Source organism: Oncorhynchus mykiss, unplaced genomic scaffold (genome assembly GCF_013265735.2).
Source record: "Oncorhynchus mykiss isolate Arlee unplaced genomic scaffold, USDA_OmykA_1.1 un_scaffold_364, whole genome shotgun sequence".
Classification (NCBI taxonomy): domain Eukaryota; kingdom Metazoa; phylum Chordata; class Actinopteri; order Salmoniformes; family Salmonidae; genus Oncorhynchus; species Oncorhynchus mykiss.
In genome coordinates, this window is record NW_023493812.1 from 1 (window position 1) to 25143 (window position 25143).

Here is a 25143-nt window from a genome sequence, read left to right on the forward strand (position 1 = left end):
TCGCGTGTGAGGCGAACGTGATAACCACTACACTACGGAAACCGAATGATTGGAAAACTAAGGGTGTGACTGACTTTGGCTGGGTGGGACATTTATCGCTCTCAGAACCTAATGATATCAGAAATTACTTAGTCAATTAATTAAACAATAAGGCTTGAGAAGCCGGGAATTATTGTGTGCAGCGGCTCTTGGAAGAGGCTTGGTGGTTCAAAACTTCTTCCATTTAAGAGTGATGGAAGCCACTGTGTTCTTGGGTACCTTCAATGCTGCAGAAATGACCAATCATTTGAATTTACCACAGGTGGACTCCAATCAAGTTGAAGAAACATCTCAAGGATGATCAATGGAAACAGGATGGACCTGAGCTCAATTTCCAGCCTCATAGCAAAGGGTCTGAAAACGTACGTAAATAAGGTATTTTTAAAATATTTAATGGGTATTATGGCTCTTTCTGTGGTACTAAATTTGGAATATTATGTGTGGTAGACATGAGAAGCCTGGAATTATCGTGTGCCGCCGGAACTTGGAAGAGGCTTGGTGGTTCCAAACTTCTTCTATTTAAGAGTGATGGAAGCCACTCTGTTCTTGGGTACCTTCAATGCTGCAGAAATGACCAATCATTTGAATTTACCACAGGTGGACTCCAATCAAGTTGAAGAAACATCTCAAGGATGATCAATGGAAACAGGATGGACCTGAGCTCAATTTCCAACCTCATAGCAAAGGGTCTGAAAATGTATGTAAATAAGGTATTTTTAAAATATTTTTTCATTAATAAAAACTATATGTTATCGCTTTGTCATTATGTGGGATTGTGTGTAGATAGATTTTATTTTATTTAATCAATTTTAGTATAAGGCTGTAACGTAACAAAATGTGGAAAAAAGTAAGGGGTCTGAAAACTTTCCGAATGCACTGTACCTTTGCAGGCTAGCTTCTTTTCCTTTGCTAGCCAGCCAACTAAATCTATCACACAATCACATCAAGCAGCTGAAATGACAGAAAACAATCTACATTTTTGTTTGTTTTACCTTGGATTATATTGCCATTTCTTTGGATATATCCATTACAATGACCCTGATAAATGAATTTGCCTGGCTCAGAGAAGCTGTCAGTCTGGTCACATTCATACAGATCGCATGGTGGAGGTCCCCAAAAAAACGGCAACATTGATCCACAGGTCGGAGAGGTAGACAGCAAGGTTTAGACAAACCTCAACTGTTTCAAACCAAATGCTAGCCTCTGGGCATTGGGAAATATTGAATATTACAAAATGTTTCCGCCCGGTTTCGAACCTGGGATAACCACTACACTACGGAAACCGAATGATTGGAAAACTAAGGGTGTGACTGACTTTCGCGTGTGAGGCGAACGTGATAATCAATACACTACTGAAACTAAAGCCTGAATAGCAAATACTGAGAAGTGCGAAGGACCAATTTGTTAAAATGTGTTTCCGCCCGGTCTCGAACCGGGGACCTTTCGCGTGTTAGGCGAACGTGATAACCACTACACTACGGAAACCCATTGAGTGGAGTACTAAGGGTGTGGCTGACTTTGGCTGGGTGGGACATTTATCGCTCTCAGAACCTAATGATATCAGAAATTACTTAGTCAATTAATTAAACAATAAGGCTTGAGAAGCCGGGAATTATTGTGTGCAGCGGCTCTTGGAAGAGGCTTGGTGGTTCAAAACTTCTTCCATTTAAGAGTGATGGAAGCCACTGTGTTCTTGGGTACCTTCAATGCTGCAGAAATGACCAATCATTTGAATTTACCACAGGTGGACTCCAATCAAGTTGAAGAAACATCTCAAGGATGATCAATGGAAACAGGATGGACCTGAGCTCAATTTCCAGCCTCATAGCAAAGGGTCTGAAAACGTACGTAAATAAGGTATTTTTAAAATATTTAATGGGTATTATGGCTCTTTCTGTGGTACTCAATTTGGGATATTATGTGAGGTAGACATGAGAAGCCGGGAATTATCGTGTGCAGCCGGAACTTGGAAGAGGCTTGGTGGTTCCAAACTTCTTCTATTTAAGAGTGATGGAAGCCACTGTGTTCTTGGGTACCTTCAATGCTGCAGAAATGACCAATCATTTGAATTTACCACAGGTGGACCCCAATCAAGTTGAAGAAACATCTCAAGGATGATCAATGGAAACAGGATGGACCTGAGCTCAATTTCCAGCCTCATAGCAAAGGGTCTGAAAATGTATGTAAATAAGGTATTTTTAAAATATTTTTTTCATTAATAAAAACTATATGTTATCGCTTTGTCATTATGTGGTATTGTGTGTAGATAGATTTTATTTTATTTCATCCATTTTAGTATAAGGCTGTAACGTAACAAAATGTGGAAAAAAGTAAGGGGTCTGAAAACTTTCCGAATGCACTGTACCTATGCAGGCTAGCTTCTTTTCCTTTGCTAGCCAGCCAACTAAATCTATCACACAATCACATCAAGCAGCTGAAATGACAGAAAACAATCTACATTTTTGTTTGTTTTACCTTGGATTATATTGCCATTTCTTTGGATATATCCATTACAATGACCCTGATAAATGAATTTGCCTTGCTCAGAGAAGCTGTCAGTCTGGTCACATTCATACAGATCGCATGGTGGAGGTCCCCAAAAAAAACGGCAACATTGATCCACAGGTCGGAGAGGTAGACAGCAAGGTTTAGACAAACCTCAACTGTTTCAAACCAAATGCTAGCCTCTGGGCATTGGGAAATATTGAATATTACAAAATGTTTCCGCCCGGTTTCGAACAGGGGACCTTTCGCGTGCGAAGCGAACGTGACAACCACTACACTACTGAAACTAAAGTCTGAATAGCAAATACTGAGAAGTGCGAAGGACCAATTTGTAAAAATGTTTTTCCGCCCGGTCTCGAACCGGGGACCTTTCGCGTGTTAGGCGAACGTGATAACCACTACACTACGGAAACCCAATGAGTTGAATACTAAGGGTGTGGCTGACTTTGGCTGGGTGGGACATTTATCGCTCTCAGAACCTAATGATATCAGAAATTACTTAGTCAATTAATTAAACAATAAGGCTTGAGAAGCCGGGAATTATTGTGTGCAGCGGCTCTTGGAAGAGGCTTGGTGGTTCAAAACTTCTTCCATTTAAGAGTGATGGAAGCCACTGTGTTCTTGGGTACCTTCAATGCTGCAGAAATGACCAATCATTTGAATTTACCACAGGTGGACTCCAATCAAGTTGAAGAAACATCTCAAGGATGATCAATGGAAACAGGATGGACCTGAGCTCAATTTCCAGCCTCATAGCAAAGGGTCTGAAAACGTACGTAAATAAGGTATTTTTAAAATATTTAATGGGTATTATGGCTCTTTCTGTGGTACTAAATTTGGAATATTATGTGTGGTAGACATGAGAAGCCTGGAATTATCGTGTGCCGCCGGAACTTGGAAGAGGCTTGGTGGTTCCAAACTTCTTCTATTTAAGAGTGATGGAAGCCACTGTGTTCTTGGGTACCTTCAATGCTGCAGAAATGACCAATCATTTGAATTTACCACAGGTGGACTCCAATCAAGTTGAAGAAACATCTCAAGGATGATCAATGGAAACAGGATGGACCTGAGCTCATTTTCCAACCTCATAGCAAAGGGTCTGAAAATGTATGTAAATAAGGTATTTTTAAAATATTTTTTCATTAATAAAAACTATATGTTATCGCTTTGTCATTATGTGGGATTGTGTGTAGATAGATTTTATTTTATTTAATCAATTTTAGTATAAGGCTGTAACGTAACAAAATGTGGAAAAAAGTAAGGGGTCTGAAAACTTTCCGAATGCACTGTACCTTTGCAGACTAGCTTCTTTTCCTTTGCTAGCCAGCCAACTAAATCTATCACACAATCACATCAAGCAGCTGAAATGACAGAAAACAATCTACATTTTTGTTTGTTTTACCTTGGATTATATTGCCATTTCTTTGGATATATCCATTACAATGACCCTGATAAATGAATTTGCCTGGCTCAGAGAAGCTGTCAGTCTGGTCACATTCATACAGATCGCATGGTGGAGGTCCCCAAAAAAACGGCAACATTGATCCACAGGTCGGAGAGGTAGACAGCAAGGTTTAGACAAACCTCAACTGTTTCAAACCAAATGCTAGCCTCTGGGCATTGGGAAATATTGAATATTACAAAATGTTTCCGCCCGGTTTCGAACCTGGGATAACCACTACACTACGGAAACCGAATGATTGGAAAACTAAGGGTGTGACTGACTTTCGCGTGTGAGGCGAACGTGATAATCAATACACTACTGAAACTAAAGCCTGAATAGCAAATACGCGAAGGTGCGAAGGACCAATTTGTTAAAATGTGTTTCCGCCCGGTCTCGAACCGGGGACCTTTCGCGTGTTAGGCGAACGTGATAACCACTACACTACGGAAACCCATTGAGTGGAGTACTAAGGGTGTGGCTGACTTTGGCTGGGTGGGACATTTATCGCTCTCAGAACCTAATGAAATCAGAAATTACTTAGTCAATTAATTAAACAATAAGGCTTGAGAAGCCGGGAATCATTGTGTGCAGCGGCTCTTGGAAGAGGCTTGGTGGTTCAAAACTTCTTCCATTTAAGAGTGATGGAAGCCACTGTGTTCTTGGGTGCCTTCAATGCTGCAGAAATGACTAATCATTTGAATTTACCACAGGTGGACTCCAATCAAGTTGAAGAAACATCTCAAGGATGATCAATGGAAACAGGATGGACCTGAGCTCAATTTCCAGCCTCATAGCAAAGGGTCTGAAAACGTACGTAAATAAGGTATTTTTAAAATATTTAATGGGTATTATGGCTCTTTCTGTGGTACTAAATTTGGAATATTATGTGTGGTAGACATGAGAAGCCTGGAATTATCGTGTGCCGCCGGAACTTGGAAGAGGCTTGGTGGTTCCAAACTTCTTCTATTTAAGAGTGATGGAAGCCACTCTGTTCTTGGGTACCTTCAATGCTGCAGAAATGACCAATCATTTGAATTTACCACAGGTGGACTCCAATCAAGTTGAAGAAACATCTCAAGGATGATCAATGGAAACAGGATGGACCTGAGCTCATTTTCCAACCTCATAGCAAAGGGTCTGAAAATGTATGTAAATAAGGTATTTTTAAAATATTTTTTCATTAATAAAAACTATATGTTATCGCTTTGTCATTATGTGGGATTGTGTGTAGATAGATTTTATTTTATTTAATCAATTTTAGTATAAGGCTGTAACGTAACAAAATGTGGAAAAAAGTAAGGGGTCTGAAAACTTTCCGAATGCACTGTACCTTTGCAGACTAGCTTCTTTTCCTTTGCTAGCCAGCCAACTAAATCTATCACACAATCACATCAAGCAGCTGAAATGACAGAAAACAATCTACATTTTTGTTTGTTTTACCTTGGATTATATTGCCATTTCTTTGGATATATCCATTACAATGACCCTGATAAATGAATTTGCCTGGCTCAGAGAAGCTGTCAGTCTGGTCACATTCATACAGATCGCATGGTGGAGGTCCCCAAAAAAACGGCAACATTGATCCACAGGTCGGAGAGGTAGACAGCAAGGTTTAGACAAACCTCAACTGTTTCAAACCAAATGCTAGCCTCTGGGCATTGGGAAATATTGAATATTACAAAATGTTTCCGCCCGGTTTCGAACCTGGGATAACCACTACACTACGGAAACCGAATGATTGGAAAACTAAGGGTGTGACTGACTTTCGCGTGTGAGGCGAACGTGATAATCAATACACTACTGAAACTAAAGCCTGAATAGCAAATACGCGAAGGTGCGAAGGACCAATTTGTTAAAATGTGTTTCCGCCCGGTCTCGAACCGGGGACCTTTCGCGTGTTAGGCGAACGTGATAACCACTACACTACGGAAACCCATTGAGTGGACTACTAAGGGTGTGGCTGACTTTGGCTGGGTGGGACATTTATCGCTCTCAGAACCTAATGAAATCAGAAATTACTTAGTCAATTAATTAAACAATAAGGCTTGAGAAGCCGGGAATCATTGTGTGCAGCGGCTCTTGGAAGAGGCTTGGTGGTTCAAAACTTCTTCCATTTAAGAGTGATGGAAGCCACTGTGTTCTTGGGTACCTTCAATGCTGCAGAAATGACCAATCATTTGAATTTACCACAGGTGGACTCCAATCAAGTTGAAGAAACATCTCAAGGATGATCAATGGAAACAGGATGGACCTGAGCTCAATTTCCAGCCACATAGCAAAGGGTCTGAAAACGTACGTAAATAAGGTATTTTTAAAATATTTAATGGGTATTATGGCTCTTTCTGTGGTACTCAATTTGGGATATTATGTGAGGTAGACATGAGAAGCCGGGAATTATCGTGTGCAGCCGGAACTTGGAAGAGGCTTGGTGGTTCCAAACTTCTTCTATTTAAGAGTGATGGAAGCCACTGTGTTCTTGGGTACCTTCAATGCTGCAGAAATGACCAATCATTTGAATTTACCACAGGTGGACTCCAATCAAGTTGAAGAAACATCTCAAGGATGATCAATGGAAACAGGATGGACCTGAGCTCAATTTCCAGCCTCATAGCAAAGGGTCTGAAAATGTATGTAAATAAGGTATTTTTAAAATATTTTTTTCATTAATAAAAACTATATGTTATCGCTTTGTCATTATGTGGTATTGTGTGTAGATAGATTTTATTTTATTTCATCCATTTTAGTATAAGGCTGTAACGTAACAAAATGTGGAAAAAAGTAAGGGGTCTGAAAACTTTCCGAATGCACTGTACCTATGCAGGCTAGCTTCTTTTCCTTTGCTAGCCAGCCAACTAAATCTATCACACAATCACATCAAGCAGCTGAAATGACAGAAAACGATCTACATTTTTGTTTGTTTTACCTTGGATTATATTGCCATTTCTTTGGATATATCCATTACAATGACCCTGATAAATGAATTTGCCTGGCTCAGAGAAGCTGTCAGTCTGGTCACATTCATACAGATCGCATGGTGGAGGTCCCCAAAAAAACGACAACATTGATCCACAGGTCGGAGAGGCAGACAGCAAGGTTTAGACAAACCTCAACTGTTTCAAACCAAATGCTAGCCTCTGGGGATTGGGAAATATTGAATATTACAAAATGTTTCCGCCCGGTTTCGAACCTGGGACCTTTCGCGTGTGAGGCGAACGTGATAACCACTACACTACGGAAACCGAATGATTGGAAAACTAAGGGTGTGACTGACTTTCGCGTGTGAGGCGAACGTGATAACCAATACACTACTGAAACTAAAGTCTGAATAGCAAATACTGAGAAGTGCGAATGACCAATTTGTTAAAATGTGTTTCCGCCCGGTCTCGAACCGGGGACCTTTCGCGTGTTAGGCGAACGTGATAACCACTACACTACGGAAACCCATTGAGTGGAGTACTAAGGGTGTGGCTGACTTTGGCTGGGTGGGACATTTATCGCTCTCAGAACCTAATGAAATCAGAAATTACTTAGTCAATTAATTAAACAATAAGGCTTGAGAAGCCGGGAATTATTGTGTGCAGCGGCTCTTGGAAGAGGCTTGGTGGTTCAAAACTTATTCCATTTAAGAGTGATGGAAGCCACTGTGTTCTTGGGTACCTTCAATGCTGCAGAAATGACCAATCATTTGAATTTACCACAGGTGGACTCCAATCAAGTTGAAGAAACATCTCAAGGATGATCAATGGAAACAGGATGGACCTGAGCTCAATTTCCAGCCTCATAGCAAAGGGTCTGAAAACGTACGTAAATAAGGTATTTTTAAAATATTTAATGGGTATTATGGCTCTTTCTGTGGAACTCAATTTGGGATATTATGTGAGGTAGACATGAGAAGCCGGGAATTATCGTGTGCAGCCGGAACTTGGAAGAGGCTTGGTGGTTCCAAACTTCTTCTATTTAAGAGTGATGGAAGCCACTGTGTTCTTGGGTACCTTCAATGCTGCAGAAATGACCAATCATTTGAATTTACCACAGGTGGACTCCAATCAAGTTGAAGAAACATCTCAAGGATGATCAATGGAAACAGGATGGACCTGAGCTCAATTTCCAGCCTCATAGCAAAGGGTCTGAAAATGTATGTAAATAAGGTATTTTTAAAATATTTTTTTCATTAATAAAAACTATATGCTATCGCTTTGTCATTATGTGGTATTGTGTGTGGATAGATTTTATTTTATTTCATCCATTTTAGTATAAGGCTGTAACGTAACAAAATGTGGAAAAAAGTAAGGGGTCTGAAAACTTTCTGAATGCACTGTACCTATGCAGGCTAGCTTCTTTTCCTTTGCTAGCCAGCCAACTAAATCTATCACACAATCACATCAAGCAGCTGAAATGACAGAAAACGATCTACATTTTTGTTTGTTTTACCTTGGATTATATTGCCATTTCTTTGGATATATCCATTACAATGACCCTGATAAATGAATTTGCCTGGCTCAGAGAAGCTGTCAGTCTGGTCACATTCATACAGATCACATGGTGGAGGTCCCCAAAAAAACGGCAACATTGATCCACAGGTCGGAGAGGTAGACAGCAAGGTTTAGACAAACCTCAACAGTTTCAAACCAAATGCTAGCCTTTTGGCATTGGGAAATATTGAATATTACAAAATGTTTCCGCCCGGATTCGAACCGGGGACCTTTCGCGTGTGAGGCAAACGTGATAACCACTACACTACGGAAACCGAACTTTTGGAAAACTAAGGGTGTGACTGACTTTCGCGTGTGAGGCGAACGTGATAACCAATACACTACTGAAACTAAAGTCTGAATAGCAAATACTGAGAAGTGCGAAGGACCAATTTGTTAAAATGTGTTTCCGCCCGGTCTCGAACCGGGGATCTTTCGCGTGTTAGGCGAACGTGATAACCACTACACTACGGAAACCCAATGAGTGGAGTACTAAGGGTGTGGCTGACTTTGGCTGGGTGGGACATTTATCGCTCTCAGAACCTAATGAAATCAGAAATTGCTTAGTCAATTAATTAAACAGTAAGGCTTGAGAAGCCGGGAATTATTGTGTGCAGCGGCTCTTGGAAGAGGCTTGGTGGTTCAAAACTTCTTCCATTTAAGAGTGATGGAAGCCACTGTGTTCTTGGGTACCTTCATTGCTGCAGAAATGACCAATCATTTGAATTTACCACAGGTGGACTCCAATCAAGTTGAAGAAACATCTCAAGGATGATCAATGGAAACAGGATGGACCTGAGCTCAATTTCCAGCCTCATAGCAAAGGGTCTGAAAACGTACGTAAATAAGGTATTTTTAAAATATTTAATGGGTATTATGGCTCTTTCTGTGGTACTCAATTTGGGATATTATGTGAGGTAGACATGAGAAGCCGGGAATTATCGTGTGCAGCCGGAACTTGGAAGAGGCTTGGTGGTTCCAAACTTCTTCTATTTAAGAGTGATGGAAGCCACTCTGTTCTTGGGTACCTTCAATGCTGCAGAAATGACCAATCATTTGAATTTACCACAGGTGGACTCCAATCAAGTTGAAGAAACATCTCAAGGATGATCAATGGAAACAGGATGGACCTGAGCTCAATTTCCAACCTCATAGCAAAGGGTCTGAAAATGTATGTAAATAAGGTATTTTTAAAATATTTTTTCATTAATAAAAACTATATGTTATCGCTTTGTCATTATGTGGGATTGTGTGTAGATAGATGTTATTTTATTTTATCCATTTTAGTATAAGGCTGTAACGTAACAAAATGTGGAAAAAAGTAAGGGGTCTGAAAACTTTCCGAATGCACTGTACCTATGCAGGCTAGCTTCTTTTCCTTTGCTAGCCAGCCAACTAAATCTATCACACAATCACATCAAGCAGCTGAAATGACAGAAAACAATCTACATTTTTGTTTGTTTTACCTTGGATTATATTGCCATTTCTTTGGATATATCCATTACAATGACCCTGATAAACGAATTTGCCTGGCTCAGAGAAGCTGTCAGTCTGGTCACATTCATACAGATCGCATGGTGGAGGTCCCCCAAAAAACGGCAACATTGATCCACAGGTCGGAGAGGTAGACAGCAAGGTTTAGACAAACCTCAACTGTTTCAAACCAAATGCTAGCCTCTGGGCATTGGGAAATACTGAATATTACCAAATGTTTCCGCCCGGTTTCGAACCGGGGACCTTTCGCGTGTGAGGCAAACGTGATAACCACTACACTACTGAAACTAAAGTCTGAATAGCAAATACTGAGAAGTGCGAAGGACCAATTTGTAAAAATGTGTTTCCGCCCAGTCTCGAACCGGGGACCTTTCGCGTGTTAGGCAAACGTGATAACCACTACACTACGGAAACCCAATGAGTTGAATACTAAGGGTGTGGCTGACTTTGGCTGGGTGGGACATTTATCGCTCTCAGAACCTAATGATATCAGAAATTACTTAGTCAATTAATTAAACAATAAGGCTTGAGAAGCCGGGAATTATTGTGTGCAGCGGCTCTTGGAAGAGGCTTGGTGGTTCAAAACTTCTTCCATTTAAGAGTGATGGAAGCCACTGTGTTCTTGGGTACCTTCAATGCTGCAGAAATGACCAATCATTTGAATTTACCACAGGTGGACTCCAATCAAGTTGAAGAAACATCTCAAGGATGATCAATGGAAACAGGATGGACCTGAGCTCAATTTCCAGCCTCATAGCAAAGGGTCTGAAAACGTACGTAAATAAGGTATTTTTAAAATATTTAATGGGTATTATGGCTCTTTCTGTGGTACTAAATTTGGAATATTATGTGTGGTAGACATGAGAAGCCTGGAATTATCGTGTGCCGCCGGAACTTGGAAGAGGCTTGGTGGTTCCAAACTTCTTCTATTTAAGAGTGATGGAAGCCACTCTGTTCTTGGGTACCTTCAATGCTGCAGAAATGACCAATCATTTGAATTTACCACAGGTGGACTCCAATCAAGTTGAAGAAACATCTCAAGGATGATCAATGGAAACAGGATGGACCTGAGCTCAATTTCCAGCCTCATAGCAAAGGGTCTGAAAATGTATGTAAATAAGGTATTTTTAAAATATTTTTTTCATTAATAAAAACTATATGTTATCGCTTTGTCATTATGTGGTATTGTGTGTAGATAGATTTTATTTTATTTCATCCATTTTAGTATAAGGCTGTAACGTAACAAAATGTGGAAAAAAGTAAGGGGTCTGAAAACTTTCCGAATGCACTGTACCTATGCAGGCTAGCTTCTTTTCCTTTGCTAGCCAGCCAACTAAATCTATCACACAATCACATCAAGCAGCTGAAATGACAGAAAACGATCTACATTTTTGTTTGTTTTACCTTGGATTATATTGCCATTTCTTTGGATATATCCATTACAATGACCCTGATAAATGAATTTGCCTGGCTCAGAGAAGCTGTCAGTCTGGTCACATTCATACAGATCGCATGGTGGAGGTCCCCAAAAAAACGACAACATTGATCCACAGGTCGGAGAGGCAGACAGCAAGGTTTAGACAAACCTCAACTGTTTCAAACCAAATGCTAGCCTCTGGGGATTGGGAAATATTGAATATTACAAAATGTTTCCGCCCGGTTTCGAACCTGGGACCTTTCGCGTGTGAGGCGAACGTGATAACCACTACACTACGGAAACCGAATGATTGGAAAACTAAGGGTGTGACTGACTTTCGCGTGTGAGGCGAACGTGATAACCAATACACTACTGAAACTAAAGTCTGAATAGCAAATACTGAGAAGTGCGAATGACCAATTTGTTAAAATGTGTTTCCGCCCGGTCTCGAACCGGGGACCTTTCGCGTGTTAGGCGAACGTGATAACCACTACACTACGGAAACCCATTGAGTGGAGTACTAAGGGTGTGGCTGACTTTGGCTGGGTGGGACATTTATCGCTCTCAGAACCTAATGAAATCAGAAATTACTTAGTCAATTAATTAAACAATAAGGCTTGAGAAGCCGGGAATTATTGTGTGCAGCGGCTCTTGGAAGAGGCTTGGTGGTTCAAAACTTATTCCATTTAAGAGTGATGGAAGCCACTGTGTTCTTGGGTACCTTCAATGCTGCAGAAATGACCAATCATTTGAATTTACCACAGGTGGACTCCAATCAAGTTGAAGAAACATCTCAAGGATGATCAATGGAAACAGGATGGACCTGAGCTCAATTTCCAGCCTCATAGCAAAGGGTCTGAAAACGTACGTAAATAAGGTATTTTTAAAATATTTAATGGGTATTATGGCTCTTTCTGTGGAACTCAATTTGGGATATTATGTGAGGTAGACATGAGAAGCCGGGAATTATCGTGTGCAGCCGGAACTTGGAAGAGGCTTGGTGGTTCCAAACTTCTTCTATTTAAGAGTGATGGAAGCCACTGTGTTCTTGGGTACCTTCAATGCTGCAGAAATGACCAATCATTTGAATTTACCACAGGTGGACTCCAATCAAGTTGAAGAAACATCTCAAGGATGATCAATGGAAACAGGATGGACCTGAGCTCAATTTCCAGCCTCATAGCAAAGGGTCTGAAAATGTATGTAAATAAGGTATTTTTAAAATATTTTTTTCATTAATAAAAACTATATGCTATCGCTTTGTCATTATGTGGTATTGTGTGTGGATAGATTTTATTTTATTTCATCCATTTTAGTATAAGGCTGTAACGTAACAAAATGTGGAAAAAAGTAAGGGGTCTGAAAACTTTCTGAATGCACTGTACCTATGCAGGCTAGCTTCTTTTCCTTTGCTAGCCAGCCAACTAAATCTATCACACAATCACATCAAGCAGCTGAAATGACAGAAAACGATCTACATTTTTGTTTGTTTTACCTTGGATTATATTGCCATTTCTTTGGATATATCCATTACAATGACCCTGATAAATGAATTTGCCTGGCTCAGAGAAGCTGTCAGTCTGGTCACATTCATACAGATCACATGGTGGAGGTCCCCAAAAAAACGGCAACATTGATCCACAGGTCGGAGAGGTAGACAGCAAGGTTTAGACAAACCTCAACAGTTTCAAACCAAATGCTAGCCTTTTGGCATTGGGAAATATTGAATATTACAAAATGTTTCCGCCCGGATTCGAACCGGGGACCTTTCGCGTGTGAGGCAAACGTGATAACCACTACACTACGGAAACCGAACTTTTGGAAAACTAAGGGTGTGACTGACTTTCGCGTGTGAGGCGAACGTGATAACCAATACACTACTGAAACTAAAGTCTGAATAGCAAATACTGAGAAGTGCGAAGGACCAATTTGTTAAAATGTGTTTCCGCCCGGTCTCGAACCGGGGATCTTTCGCGTGTTAGGCGAACGTGATAACCACTACACTACGGAAACCCAATGAGTGGAGTACTAAGGGTGTGGCTGACTTTGGCTGGGTGGGACATTTATCGCTCTCAGAACCTAATGAAATCAGAAATTGCTTAGTCAATTAATTAAACAGTAAGGCTTGAGAAGCCGGGAATTATTGTGTGCAGCGGCTCTTGGAAGAGGCTTGGTGGTTCAAAACTTCTTCCATTTAAGAGTGATGGAAGCCACTGTGTTCTTGGGTACCTTCATTGCTGCAGAAATGACCAATCATTTGAATTTACCACAGGTGGACTCCAATCAAGTTGAAGAAACATCTCAAGGATGATCAATGGAAACAGGATGGACCTGAGCTCAATTTCCAGCCTCATAGCAAAGGGTCTGAAAACGTACGTAAATAAGGTATTTTTAAAATATTTAATGGGTATTATGGCTCTTTCTGTGGTACTCAATTTGGGATATTATGTGAGGTAGACATGAGAAGCCGGGAATTATCGTGTGCAGCCGGAACTTGGAAGAGGCTTGGTGGTTCCAAACTTCTTCTATTTAAGAGTGATGGAAGCCACTCTGTTCTTGGGTACCTTCAATGCTGCAGAAATGACCAATCATTTGAATTTACCACAGGTGGACTCCAATCAAGTTGAAGAAACATCTCAAGGATGATCAATGGAAACAGGATGGACCTGAGCTCAATTTCCAACCTCATAGCAAAGGGTCTGAAAATGTATGTAAATAAGGTATTTTTAAAATATTTTTTCATTAATAAAAACTATATGTTATCGCTTTGTCATTATGTGGGATTGTGTGTAGATAGATGTTATTTTATTTTATCCATTTTAGTATAAGGCTGTAACGTAACAAAATGTGGAAAAAAGTAAGGGGTCTGAAAACTTTCCGAATGCACTGTACCTATGCAGGCTAGCTTCTTTTCCTTTGCTAGCCAGCCAACTAAATCTATCACACAATCACATCAAGCAGCTGAAATGACAGAAAACAATCTACATTTTTGTTTGTTTTACCTTGGATTATATTGCCATTTCTTTGGATATATCCATTACAATGACCCTGATAAACGAATTTGCCTGGCTCAGAGAAGCTGTCAGTCTGGTCACATTCATACAGATCGCATGGTGGAGGTCCCCCAAAAAACGGCAACATTGATCCACAGGTCGGAGAGGTAGACAGCAAGGTTTAGACAAACCTCAACTGTTTCAAACCAAATGCTAGCCTCTGGGCATTGGGAAATACTGAATATTACCAAATGTTTCCGCCCGGTTTCGAACCGGGGACCTTTCGCGTGTGAGGCAAACGTGATAACCACTACACTACTGAAACTAAAGTCTGAATAGCAAATACTGAGAAGTGCGAAGGACCAATTTGTAAAAATGTGTTTCCGCCCAGTCTCGAACCGGGGACCTTTCGCGTGTTAGGCAAACGTGATAACCACTACACTACGGAAACCCAATGAGTTGAATACTAAGGGTGTGGCTGACTTTGGCTGGGTGGGACATTTATCGCTCTCAGAACCTAATGATATCAGAAATTACTTAGTCAATTAATTAAACAATAAGGCTTGAGAAGCCGGGAATTATTGTGTGCAGCGGCTCTTGGAAGAGGCTTGGTGGTTCAAAACTTCTTCCATTTAAGAGTGATGGAAGCCACTGTGTTCTTGGGTACCTTCAATGCTGCAGAAATGACCAATCATTTGAATTTACCACAGGTGGACTCCAATCAAGTTGAAGAAACATCTCAAGGATGATCAATGGAAACAGGATGGACCTGAGCTCAATTTCCAGCCTCATAGCAAAGGGTCTGAAAACGTACGTAAATAAGGTATTTTTAAAATATTTAATGGGTATTATGGCTCTTTCTGTGGTACTAAATTTGGAATATTATGTGTGGTAGACATGAGAAGCCTGGAATTATCGTGTGCCGCCGGAACTTGGAAGAGGCTTGGTGGTTCCAAACTTCTTCTATTTAAGAGTGATGGAAGCCACTCTGTTCTTGGGTACCTTCAATGCTGCAGAAATGACCAATCATTTGAATTTACCACAGGTGGACTCCAATCAAGTTGAAGAAACATCTCAAGGATGATCAATGGAAACAGGATGGACCTGAGCTCATTTTCCAACCTCATAGCAAAGGGTCTGAAAATGTATGTAAATAAGGTATTTTTAAAATATTTTTTCATTAATAAAAACTATATGTTATCGCTTTGTCATTATGTGGGATTGTGTGTAGATAGATTTTATTTTATTTAATCAATTTTAGTATAAGGCTGTAACGTAACAAAATGTGGAAAAAAGTAAGGAGTCTGAAAACTTTCCGAATGCACTGTACCTTTGCAGACTAGCTTCTTTTCCTTTGCTAGCCAGCCAACTAAATCTATCACACAATCACATCAAGCAGCTGAAATGACAGAAAACAATCTACATTTTTGTTTGTTTTACCTTGGATTATATTGCCATTTCTTTGGATATATCCATTACAATGACCCTGATAAATGAATTTGCCTGGCTCAGAGAAGCTGTCAGTCTGGTCACATTCATACAGATCGCATGGTGGAGGTCCCCAAAAAAACGGCAACATTGATCCACAGGTCGGAGAGGTAGACAGCAAGGTTTAGACAAACCTCAACTGTTTCAAACCAAATGCTAGCCTCTGGGCATTGGGAAATATTGAATATTACAAAATGTTTCCGCCCGGTTTCGAACCTGGGATAACCACTACACTACGGAAACCGAATGATTGGAAAACTAAGGGTGTGACTGACTTTCGCGTGTGAGGCGAACGTGATAATCAATACACTACTGAAACTAAAGCCTGAATAGCAAATACGCGAAGGTGCGAAGGACCAATTTGTTAAAATGTGTTTCCGCCCGGTCTCGAACCGGGGACCTTTCGCGTGTTAGGCGAACGTGATAACCACTACACTACGGAAACCCATTGAGTGGAGTACTAAGGGTGTGGCTGACTTTGGCTGGGTGGGACATTTATCGCTCTCAGAACCTAATGAAATCAGAAATTACTTAGTCAATTAATTAAACAATAAGGCTTGAGAAGCCGGGAATCATTGTGTGCAGCGGCTCTTGGAAGAGGCTTGGTGGTTCAAAACTTCTTCCATTTAAGAGTGATGGAAGCCACTGTGTTCTTGGGTACCTTCAATGCTGCAGAAATGACCAATCATTTGAATTTACCACAGGTGGACTCCAATCAAGTTGAAGAAACATCTCAAGGATGATCAATGGAAACAGGATGGACCTGAGCTCAATTTCCAGCCACATAGCAAAGGGTCTGAAAACGTACGTAAATAAGGTATTTTTAAAATATTTAATGGGTATTATGGCTCTTTCTGTGGTACTCAATTTGGGATATTATGTGAGGTAGACATGAGAAGCCGGGAATTATCGTGTGCAGCCGGAACTTGGAAGAGGCTTGGTGGTTCCAAACTTCTTCTATTTAAGAGTGATGGAAGCCACTGTGTTCTTGGGTACCTTCAATGCTGCAGAAATGACCAATCATTTGAATTTACCACAGGTGGACTCCAATCAAGTTGAAGAAACATCTCAAGGATGATCAATGGAAACAGGATGGACCTGAGCTCAATTTCCAGCCTCATAGCAAAGGGTCTGAAAATGTATGTAAATAAGGTATTTTTAAAATATTTTTTTCATTAATAAATACTATATGTTATCGCTTTGTCATTATGTGGTATTGTGTGTAGATAGATTTTATTTTATTTCATCCATTTTAGTATGAGGCGTAACAAAATGTGGAAAAAAGTAAGGGGTCTGAAAACTTTCCGAATGCACTGTACCTATGCAGGCTAGCTTCTTTTCCTTTGCTAGCCAGCCAACTAACTCTATCACACAATCACATCAAGCAGCTGAAATGACAGAAAACGATCTACATTTTTGTTTGTTTTACCTTGGATTATATTGCCATTTCTTTGGATATATCCATTACAATGACCCTGATAAATGAATTTGCCTGGCTCAGAGAAGCTGTCAGTCTGGTCACATTCATACAGATCGCATGGTGGAGGTCCCCAAAAAAACGGCAACATTGATCCACAGGTCGGAGAGGTAGACAGCAAGGTTTAGACAAACCTCAACTGTTTCTAACCAAATGCTAGCCTCTGGGCATTGGGAAATATTGAATATTAAAAATGTTTCCGCCCGGTTTCAAACCGGGGACCTTCCGCGTGTGAGGCGAACGTGATAACCACTACACTACGGAAACCGAATGATTGGAAAACTAAGGGTGTGACTGACTTTCGCGTGTGAGGCGAACGTGATAACCAATTTACTACTGAAACTAAAGTCTGAATAGCAAATACTGAGAAGTGCGAAGGACCAATTTGTTAAAATGTGTTTCCGCCCGGTCTCGAACCGGGGAACTTTCGCTTGTTAGGCGAACGTGATAACCACTACACTACAGAAACCCAATGAGTGGAATACTAAGGGTGTGGCTGACTTTGGCTGGGTGGGACATTTATCGCTCTCAGAACCTAATGAAATCAGAAATTACTTAGTCAATTAATTAAACAATAAGGCTTGAGAAGCCGGGAATTATTGTGTGCAGCGGCTCTTGGAAGAGGCTTGGTGGTTCAAAACTTCTTCCATTTAAGAGTGATGGAAGCCACTGTGTTCTTGGGTACCTTCAATGCTGCAGAAATCACCAATCATTTGAATTTACCACAGGTGGACTCCAATCAAGTTGAAGAAACATCTCAAGGATGATCAATGGAAACAGGATGGACCTGAGCTCAATTTCCAGCCTCATAGCAAAGGGTCTGAAAATGTATGTAAATAAGGTATTTTTAAAATATTTTTTTCATTAATAAAAACTATATGTTATCGCTTTGTCATTATGTGGTATTGTGTGTAGATAGATTTTATTTTATTTCATCCATTTTAGTATAAGGCGTAACAAAATGTGGAAAAAAGTAAGGGGTCTGAAAACTTTCCGAATGCACTGTACCTATGCAGGCTAGCTTCTTTTCCTTTGCTAGCCAGCCAACTAAATCTATCACACAATCACATCAAGCAGCTGAAATGACAGAAAACGATCTACATTTTTGTTTGTTTTACCTTGGATTATATTGCCATTTCTTTGGATATATCCATTACAATGACCCTGATAAATGAATTTGCCTGGCTCAGAGAAGCTGTCAGTCTGGTCACATTCATACAGATCGCATGGTGGAGGTCCCCAAAAAAACGGCAACATTGATCCACAGGTCGGAGAGGTAGACAGCAAGGTTTAGACAAACCTCAACTGTTTCAAACCAAATGCTAGCCTCTGGGCATTGGGAAATATTGAATATTACAAAATGATTCCGCCCGGTTTCGAACCGGGGACCTTTCACGTGTGAGGCAAACGTGATAACCACTACACTACGGAAACCGAATGATTGGAAAACTAAGGGTGTGACTGACTTTCGCGTGTGAGGCGAACGTGATATCCAACATACTACTGAAACTAAAGTCTGAATAGCAAATACTGAGAAGTGCGAAGGACCAATTTGTTAAAATGTGTTTCCGCCCGGTCTCTAACCGGGGACCTTTCGCGTGTTAGGCGAACGTGATAACCACTACACTACAGAAACCCAATGAGTGGAATACTAAGGGTGTGGCTGACTTTGGCTGGGTGGGACATTTATCGCTCTCAGAACCTAATGAAATCAGAAATTACTTAGTCAATTAATTAAACAATAAGGCTTGAGAAGCCGGGAATTATTGTGTGCAGCGGCTCTTGGAAGAGGCTTGGTGGTTCAAAACTTCTTCCATTTAAGAGTGATGGAAGCCACTGTGTTCTTGGGTACCTTCAATGCTGCAGAAATGACCAATCATTTGAATTTACCACAGGTGGACTCCAATCAAGTTGAAGAAACATCTCAAGGATGATCAATGGAAACAGGATGGACCTGAGCTCAATTTCCAGCCTCATAGCAAAGGGTCTGAAAACGTACGTAAATAAGGTATTTTTAAAATATTTAATGGGTATTATGGCTCTTTCTGTGGTACTCAATTTGGGATATTATGTGAGGTAGACATGAGAAGCCGGGAATTATCGTGTGCAGCCGGAACTTGGAAGAGGCTTGGTGGTTCCAAACTTCTTCTATTTAAGAGTGATGGAAGCCACTGTGTTCTTGGGTACCTTCAATGCTGCAGAAATGACCAATCATTTGAATTTACCACAGGTGGACTCCAATCAAGTTGAAGAAACATCTCAAGGATGATCAATGGACACAGGATGGACCTGAGCTCAATTTCCAGCCTCATAGCAAAGGGTCTGAAAATGTATGTAAATAAGGTATTTTTAAAATATTTTTTTCATTAATAAAAACTATATGCTATCGCTTTGTCATTATGTGGTATTGTGTGTAGATAGATTTTATTTTATTTCATCCATTTTAGTATAAGGCTGTAACGTAACAAAATGTGGAAAAAAGTAAGGGGTCTGAAAACTTTCCGAATGCACTGTACCTATGCAGGCTAGCTTCTTTTCCTTTGCTAGCCAGCCAACTAAATCTATCACACAATCACATCAAGCAGCTGAAATGACAGAAAACGATCTACATTTTTGTTTGTTTTACCTTGGATTATATTGCCATTTCTTTGGATATATCCATTACAATGACCCTGATAAATGAATTTGCCTGGCTCAGAGAAGCTGTCAGTCTGGTCACATTCATACAGATCGCATGGTGGAGGTCCCCAAAAAAACGGCAACATTGATCCACAGGTCGGAGAGGTAGACAGCAAGGTTTAGACAAACCTCAACTGTTTCAAACCAAATGCTAGCCTCTGGGCATTGGGAAATATTGAATATTACAAAATGATTCCGCCCGGTTTCGAACCGGGGACCTTTCACGTGTGAGGCGAACGTGATAACCACTACACTACGGAAACCGAATGATTGGAAAACTAAGGGTGTGACTGACTTTCGCGTGTGAGGCGAACGTGATAACCAATACACTACTGAAACTAAAGTCTGAATAGCAAATACTGAGAACTGCGAAGGACCACTTTGTTAAAATGTGTTTCCGCCCGGTCTCAAACCGGGGACCTTTCGCGTGTTAGGCGAACGTGATAACCACTACACTACAGAAACCCAATGAGTGAAATAGTAAGGGTGTGGCTGACTTTGGCTGGGTGGGACATTTATCGCTCTCAGAACCTAATGAAATCAGAAATTACTTAGTCAATTAATTAAACAATAAGGCTTGAGAAGCCGGGAATTATTGTGTGCAGCGGCTCTTGGAAGAGGCTTGGTGGTTCAAAACTTCTTCCATTTAAGAGTGATGGAAGCCACTGTGTTCTTGGGTACCTTCAATGCTGCAGAAATGACCAATCATTTGAATTTACCACAGGTGGACTCCAATCAAGTTGAAGAAACATCTCAAGGATGATCAATGGAAACAGGATGGACCTGAGCTCAATTTCCAGCCTCATAGCAAAGGGTCTGAAAATGTATGTAAATAAGGTATTTTTAAAATATTTTTTTCATTAATAAAAACTATATGTTATCGCTTTGTCATTATGTGGTATTGTGTGTAGATAGATTTTATTTTATTTCATCCATTTTAGTATGAGGCGTAACAAAATGTGGAAAAAAGTAAGGGGTCTGAAAACTTTCCGAATGCACTGTACCTATGCAGGCTAGCTTCTTTTCCTTTGCTAGCCAGCCAACTAACTCTATCACACAATCACATCAAGCAGCTGAAATGACAGAAAACGATCTACATTTTTGTTTGTTTTACCTTGGATTATATTGCCATTTCTTTGGATATATCCATTACAATGACCCTGATAAATGAATTTGCCTGGCTCAGAGAAGCTGTCAGTCTGGTCACATTCATACAGATCGCATGGTGGAGGTCCCCAAAAAAACGGCAACATTGATCCACAGGTCGGAGAGGTAGACAGCAAGGTTTAGACAAACCTCAACTGTTTCTAACCAAATGCTAGCCTCTGGGCATTGGGAAATATTGAATATTACAAAATGTTTCCGTCCGGTTTCGAACCGGGGACCTTCCGCATGTGAGGCGAACGTGATAACCACTACACTACGGAAACCGAATGATTGGAAAACTAAGGGTGTGACTGACTTTCGCGTGTGAGGCGAACGTGATAACCAACGTACTACTGAAACTAAAGTATGAATAGCAAATACTGAGAAGTGCGAAGGACCAATTTGTTAAAATGTGTTTCCGCCCGGTCTCGAACCGGGGAACTTTCGCGTGTTAGGCGAATGTGATAACCACTACACTACAGAAACCCAATGAGTGGAATACTAAGGGTGTGGCTGACTTTGGCTGGGTGGGACATTTATCGCTCTCAGAACCTAATGAAATCAGAAATTACTTAGTCAATTAATTAAACAATAAGGCTTGAGAAGCCGGGAATTATTGTGTGCAGCGGCTCTTGGAAGAGGCTTGGTGGTTCAAAACTTCTTCCATTTAAGAGTGATGGAAGCCACTGTGTTCTTGGGTACCTTCAATGCTGCAGAAATGACCAATCATTTGAATTTACCACAGGTGGACTCCAATCAAGTTGAAGAAACATCTCAAGGATGATCAATGGAAACAGGATGGACCTGAGCTCAATTTCCAGCCTCATAGCAAAGGGTCTGAAAACGTACGTAAATAAGGTATTTTTAAAATATTTTTTTCATTAATAAAAACTATATGTTATCGCTTTGTCATTATGTGGTATTGTGTGTAGATAGATTTTATTTTATTTCATCCATTTTAGTATAAGGCTGTAACGTAACAAAATGTGGAAAAAAGTAAGGGGTCTGAAAACTTTCCGAATGCACTGTACCTATGCAGGCTAGCTTCTTTTCCTTTGCTAGCCAGCCAACTAACTCTATCACACAATCACATCAAGCAGCTGAAATGACAGAAAACGATCTACATTTTTGTTTGTTTTACCTTGGATTATATTGCCATTTCTTTGGATATATCCATTACAATGACCCTGATAAATGAATTTGCCTGGCTCAGAGAAGCTGTCAGTCTGGTCACATTCATACAGATCGCATGGTGGAGGTCCCCAAAAAAACGGCAACATTGATCCACAGGTCGGAGAGGTAGACAGCAAGGTTTAGACAAACCTCAACTGTTTCTAACCAAATGCTAGCCTCTGGGCATTGGGAAATATTGAATATTACAAAATGTTTCCGCCCAGTTTCGAACCGGGGACCTTCCGCGTGTGAGGCGAACGTGATAACCACTACACTACGGAAACCGAATGATTGGAAAACTAAGGGTGTGACTGACTTTCGCGTGTGAGGCGAACGTGATAACCAACTTACTACTGAAACTAAAGTCTGAATCGCAAATACTGAGAAGTGCGAAGGACCAATTTGTTAAAATGTGTTTACGCCCGGTCTCGAACCGGGGAACTTTCGCATGTTAGGCGAACGTGATAACCACTACACTACAGAAACCCAATGAGTGGAATACTAAGGGTGTGGCTGACTTTGGCTGGGTGGGACATTTATCGCTCTCAGAACCTAATGAAATCAGAAAATACTTAGTCAATTAATTAAACAATAAGGCTTGAGAAGCCGGGAATTATTGTGTGCAGCGGCTCTTGGAAGAGGCTTGGTGGTTCAAAACTTCTTCCATTTAAGAGTGATGGAAGCCACTGTGTTCTTGGGTACCTTCAATGCTGCAGAAATGACCAATCATTTGAATTTACCACAGGTGGACTCCGATCAAGTTGAAGAAACATCTCAAGGATGATCAATGGAAACAGGATGGACCTGAGCTCAATTTCCAGCCTCATAGCAAAGAGTCTGAAAACGTACGTAAATAAGGTATTTTTCTAATATTTAATGGGTATTATGGCTCTTTCTGTGGTACTCAATTTGGGATATCATGTGAGGTAGACATGAGAAGCCGGGAATTATCGTGTGCAGCCGGAACTTGGAAGAGGCTTGGTGGTTCCAAACTTCTTCTATTTAAGAGTGATGGAAGCCACTGTGTTCTTGGGTACCTTCAATGCTGCAGAAATGACCAATCATTTGAATTTACCACAGGTGGACTCCAATCAAGTTGAAGAAACATCTCAAGGATGATCAATGGACACAGGATGGACCTGAGCTCAATTTCCAGCCTCATAGCAAAGGGTCTGAAAATGTATGTAAATAAGGTATTTTTAAAATATTTTTTTCATTAATAAAAACTATATGTTATCGCTTTGTCATTATGTGGTATTGTGTGTAGATAGATTTTATTTTATTTCATCCATTTTAGTATAAGGCTGTAACGTAACAAAATGTGGAAAAAAGTAAGGGGTCTGAAAACTTTCCGAATGCACTGTACCTATGCAGGCTAGCTTCTTTTCCTTTGCTAGCCAGCCAACTAAATCTATCACACAATCACATCAAGCAGCTGAAATGACAGAAAACGATCTACATTTTTGTTTGTTTTACCTTGGATTATATTGCCATTTCTTTGGATATATCCATTACAATGACCCTGATAAATGAATTTGCCTGGCTCAGAGAAGCTGTCAGTCTGGTCACATTCATACAGATCGCATGGTGGAGGTCCCCAAAAAAACGGCAACATTGATCCACAGGTCGGAGAGGTAGACAGCAAGGTTTAGACAAACCTCAACTGTTTCAAACCAAATGCTAGCCTCTGGGCATTGGGAAATATTGAATATTACAAAATGTTGCCGCCCGGTCTCGAACCGGGGACCTTTCGCGTGTTAGGCGAACATGATAACCACTACACTACGGAAACCAAATGAATGGAATAGTAAGGGTGTGGCTGACTTTGGCTGGGTGGGACATTTATCGCTCTCAGAACCTAATGAAATCAGAAATTACTTAGTCAATTAATTAAACAATAAGGCTTGAGAAGCCGGGAATTATTTTGTGCAGCGGCTCTTGGAAGAGGCTTGGTGGTTCAAAACTTCTTCCATTTAAGAGTGATGGAAGCCACTGTGTTCTTGGGTACCTTCAATGCTGCAGAAATGACCAATCATTTGAATTTACCACAGGTGGACTCCGATCAAGTTGAAGAAACATCTCAAGGATGATCAATGGAAACAGGATGGACCTGAGCTCAATTTCCAGCCTCATAGCAAAGGGTCTGAAAACGTACGTAAATAAGGTATTTTTCAAATATTTAATGGGTATTATGGCTCTTTCTGTGGTACTCAATTTGGGATATCATGTGAGGTAGACATGAGAAGCCGGGAATTATCGTGTGCAGCCGGAACTTGGAAGAGGCTTGGTGGTTCCAAACTTCTTCTATTTAAGAGTGATGGAAGCCACTGTGTTCTTGGGTACCTTCAATGCTGCAGAAATGACCAATCATTTGAATTTACCACAGGTGGACTCCAATCAAGTTGAAGAAACATCTCAAGGATGATCAATGGACACAGGATGGACCTGAGCTCAATTTCCAGCCTCATAGCAAAGGGTCTGAAAATGTATGTAAATAAGGTATTTTTAAAATATTTTTTTCATTAATAAAAACTATATGTTATCGCTTTGTCATTATGTGGTATTGTGTGTAGATAGATTTTATTTTATTTCATCCATTTTAGTATAAGGCTGTAACGTAACAAAATGTGGAAAAAAGTAAGGGGTCTGAAAACTTTCCGAATGCACTGTACCTATGCAGGCTAGCTTCTTTTCCTTTGCTAGCCAGACAACTAAATCTATCACACAATCACATCAAGCAGCTGAAATGACAGAAAACGATCTACATTTTTGTTTGTTTTACCTTGGATTATATTGCCATTTCTTTGGATATATCC

The 25143-nt window shown here is 40.5% G+C and overlaps 21 non-coding genes across 21 annotated transcripts; all 21 read right to left on the minus strand.

Moving 5' to 3' along the window:
* Positions 1 to 1451: 1451 nt before the first annotated feature.
* Positions 1452 to 1524, minus strand: trnav-aac. The gene has a single exon. It is a non-coding gene; the product is annotated as a tRNA-Val (tRNA).
* A 1358-nt stretch (positions 1525 to 2882) lies between these two features.
* Positions 2883 to 2957, minus strand: trnav-aac. The gene has a single exon. It is a non-coding gene; the product is annotated as a tRNA-Val (tRNA).
* A 1409-nt stretch (positions 2958 to 4366) lies between these two features.
* On the minus strand, positions 4367 to 4439 carry trnav-aac. Its single transcript has one exon. It is a non-coding gene; the product is annotated as a tRNA-Val (tRNA).
* Positions 4440 to 5848: 1409 nt separating this feature from the next.
* On the minus strand, positions 5849 to 5921 carry trnav-aac. Its single transcript has one exon. It is a non-coding gene; the product is annotated as a tRNA-Val (tRNA).
* A 1233-nt stretch (positions 5922 to 7154) lies between these two features.
* Positions 7155 to 7227, minus strand: trnav-cac. The gene has a single exon. It is a non-coding gene; the product is annotated as a tRNA-Val (tRNA).
* A 129-nt stretch (positions 7228 to 7356) lies between these two features.
* Positions 7357 to 7429, minus strand: trnav-aac. The gene has a single exon. It is a non-coding gene; the product is annotated as a tRNA-Val (tRNA).
* A 1233-nt stretch (positions 7430 to 8662) lies between these two features.
* On the minus strand, positions 8663 to 8735 carry trnav-cac. The gene has a single exon. It is a non-coding gene; the product is annotated as a tRNA-Val (tRNA).
* A 129-nt stretch (positions 8736 to 8864) lies between these two features.
* Positions 8865 to 8937, minus strand: trnav-aac. The gene has a single exon. It is a non-coding gene; the product is annotated as a tRNA-Val (tRNA).
* A 1358-nt stretch (positions 8938 to 10295) lies between these two features.
* trnav-aac lies at positions 10296 to 10368 on the minus strand. Its single transcript has one exon. It is a non-coding gene; the product is annotated as a tRNA-Val (tRNA).
* A 1233-nt stretch (positions 10369 to 11601) lies between these two features.
* On the minus strand, positions 11602 to 11674 carry trnav-cac. The gene has a single exon. It is a non-coding gene; the product is annotated as a tRNA-Val (tRNA).
* Positions 11675 to 11803: 129 nt separating this feature from the next.
* On the minus strand, positions 11804 to 11876 carry trnav-aac. The gene has a single exon. It is a non-coding gene; the product is annotated as a tRNA-Val (tRNA).
* Positions 11877 to 13109: 1233 nt separating this feature from the next.
* Positions 13110 to 13182, minus strand: trnav-cac. Its single transcript has one exon. It is a non-coding gene; the product is annotated as a tRNA-Val (tRNA).
* Positions 13183 to 13311: 129 nt separating this feature from the next.
* On the minus strand, positions 13312 to 13384 carry trnav-aac. Its single transcript has one exon. It is a non-coding gene; the product is annotated as a tRNA-Val (tRNA).
* A 1358-nt stretch (positions 13385 to 14742) lies between these two features.
* Positions 14743 to 14815, minus strand: trnav-aac. The gene has a single exon. It is a non-coding gene; the product is annotated as a tRNA-Val (tRNA).
* Positions 14816 to 16224: 1409 nt separating this feature from the next.
* Positions 16225 to 16297, minus strand: trnav-aac. Its single transcript has one exon. It is a non-coding gene; the product is annotated as a tRNA-Val (tRNA).
* A 1428-nt stretch (positions 16298 to 17725) lies between these two features.
* On the minus strand, positions 17726 to 17798 carry trnav-aac. Its single transcript has one exon. It is a non-coding gene; the product is annotated as a tRNA-Val (tRNA).
* A 1094-nt stretch (positions 17799 to 18892) lies between these two features.
* trnav-aac lies at positions 18893 to 18965 on the minus strand. Its single transcript has one exon. It is a non-coding gene; the product is annotated as a tRNA-Val (tRNA).
* Positions 18966 to 20400: 1435 nt separating this feature from the next.
* Positions 20401 to 20473, minus strand: trnav-aac. The gene has a single exon. It is a non-coding gene; the product is annotated as a tRNA-Val (tRNA).
* Positions 20474 to 21567: 1094 nt separating this feature from the next.
* Positions 21568 to 21640, minus strand: trnav-aac. The gene has a single exon. It is a non-coding gene; the product is annotated as a tRNA-Val (tRNA).
* A 1100-nt stretch (positions 21641 to 22740) lies between these two features.
* On the minus strand, positions 22741 to 22813 carry trnav-aac. Its single transcript has one exon. It is a non-coding gene; the product is annotated as a tRNA-Val (tRNA).
* A 1233-nt stretch (positions 22814 to 24046) lies between these two features.
* On the minus strand, positions 24047 to 24119 carry trnav-aac. Its single transcript has one exon. It is a non-coding gene; the product is annotated as a tRNA-Val (tRNA).
* Positions 24120 to 25143: the final 1024 nt, after the last annotated feature.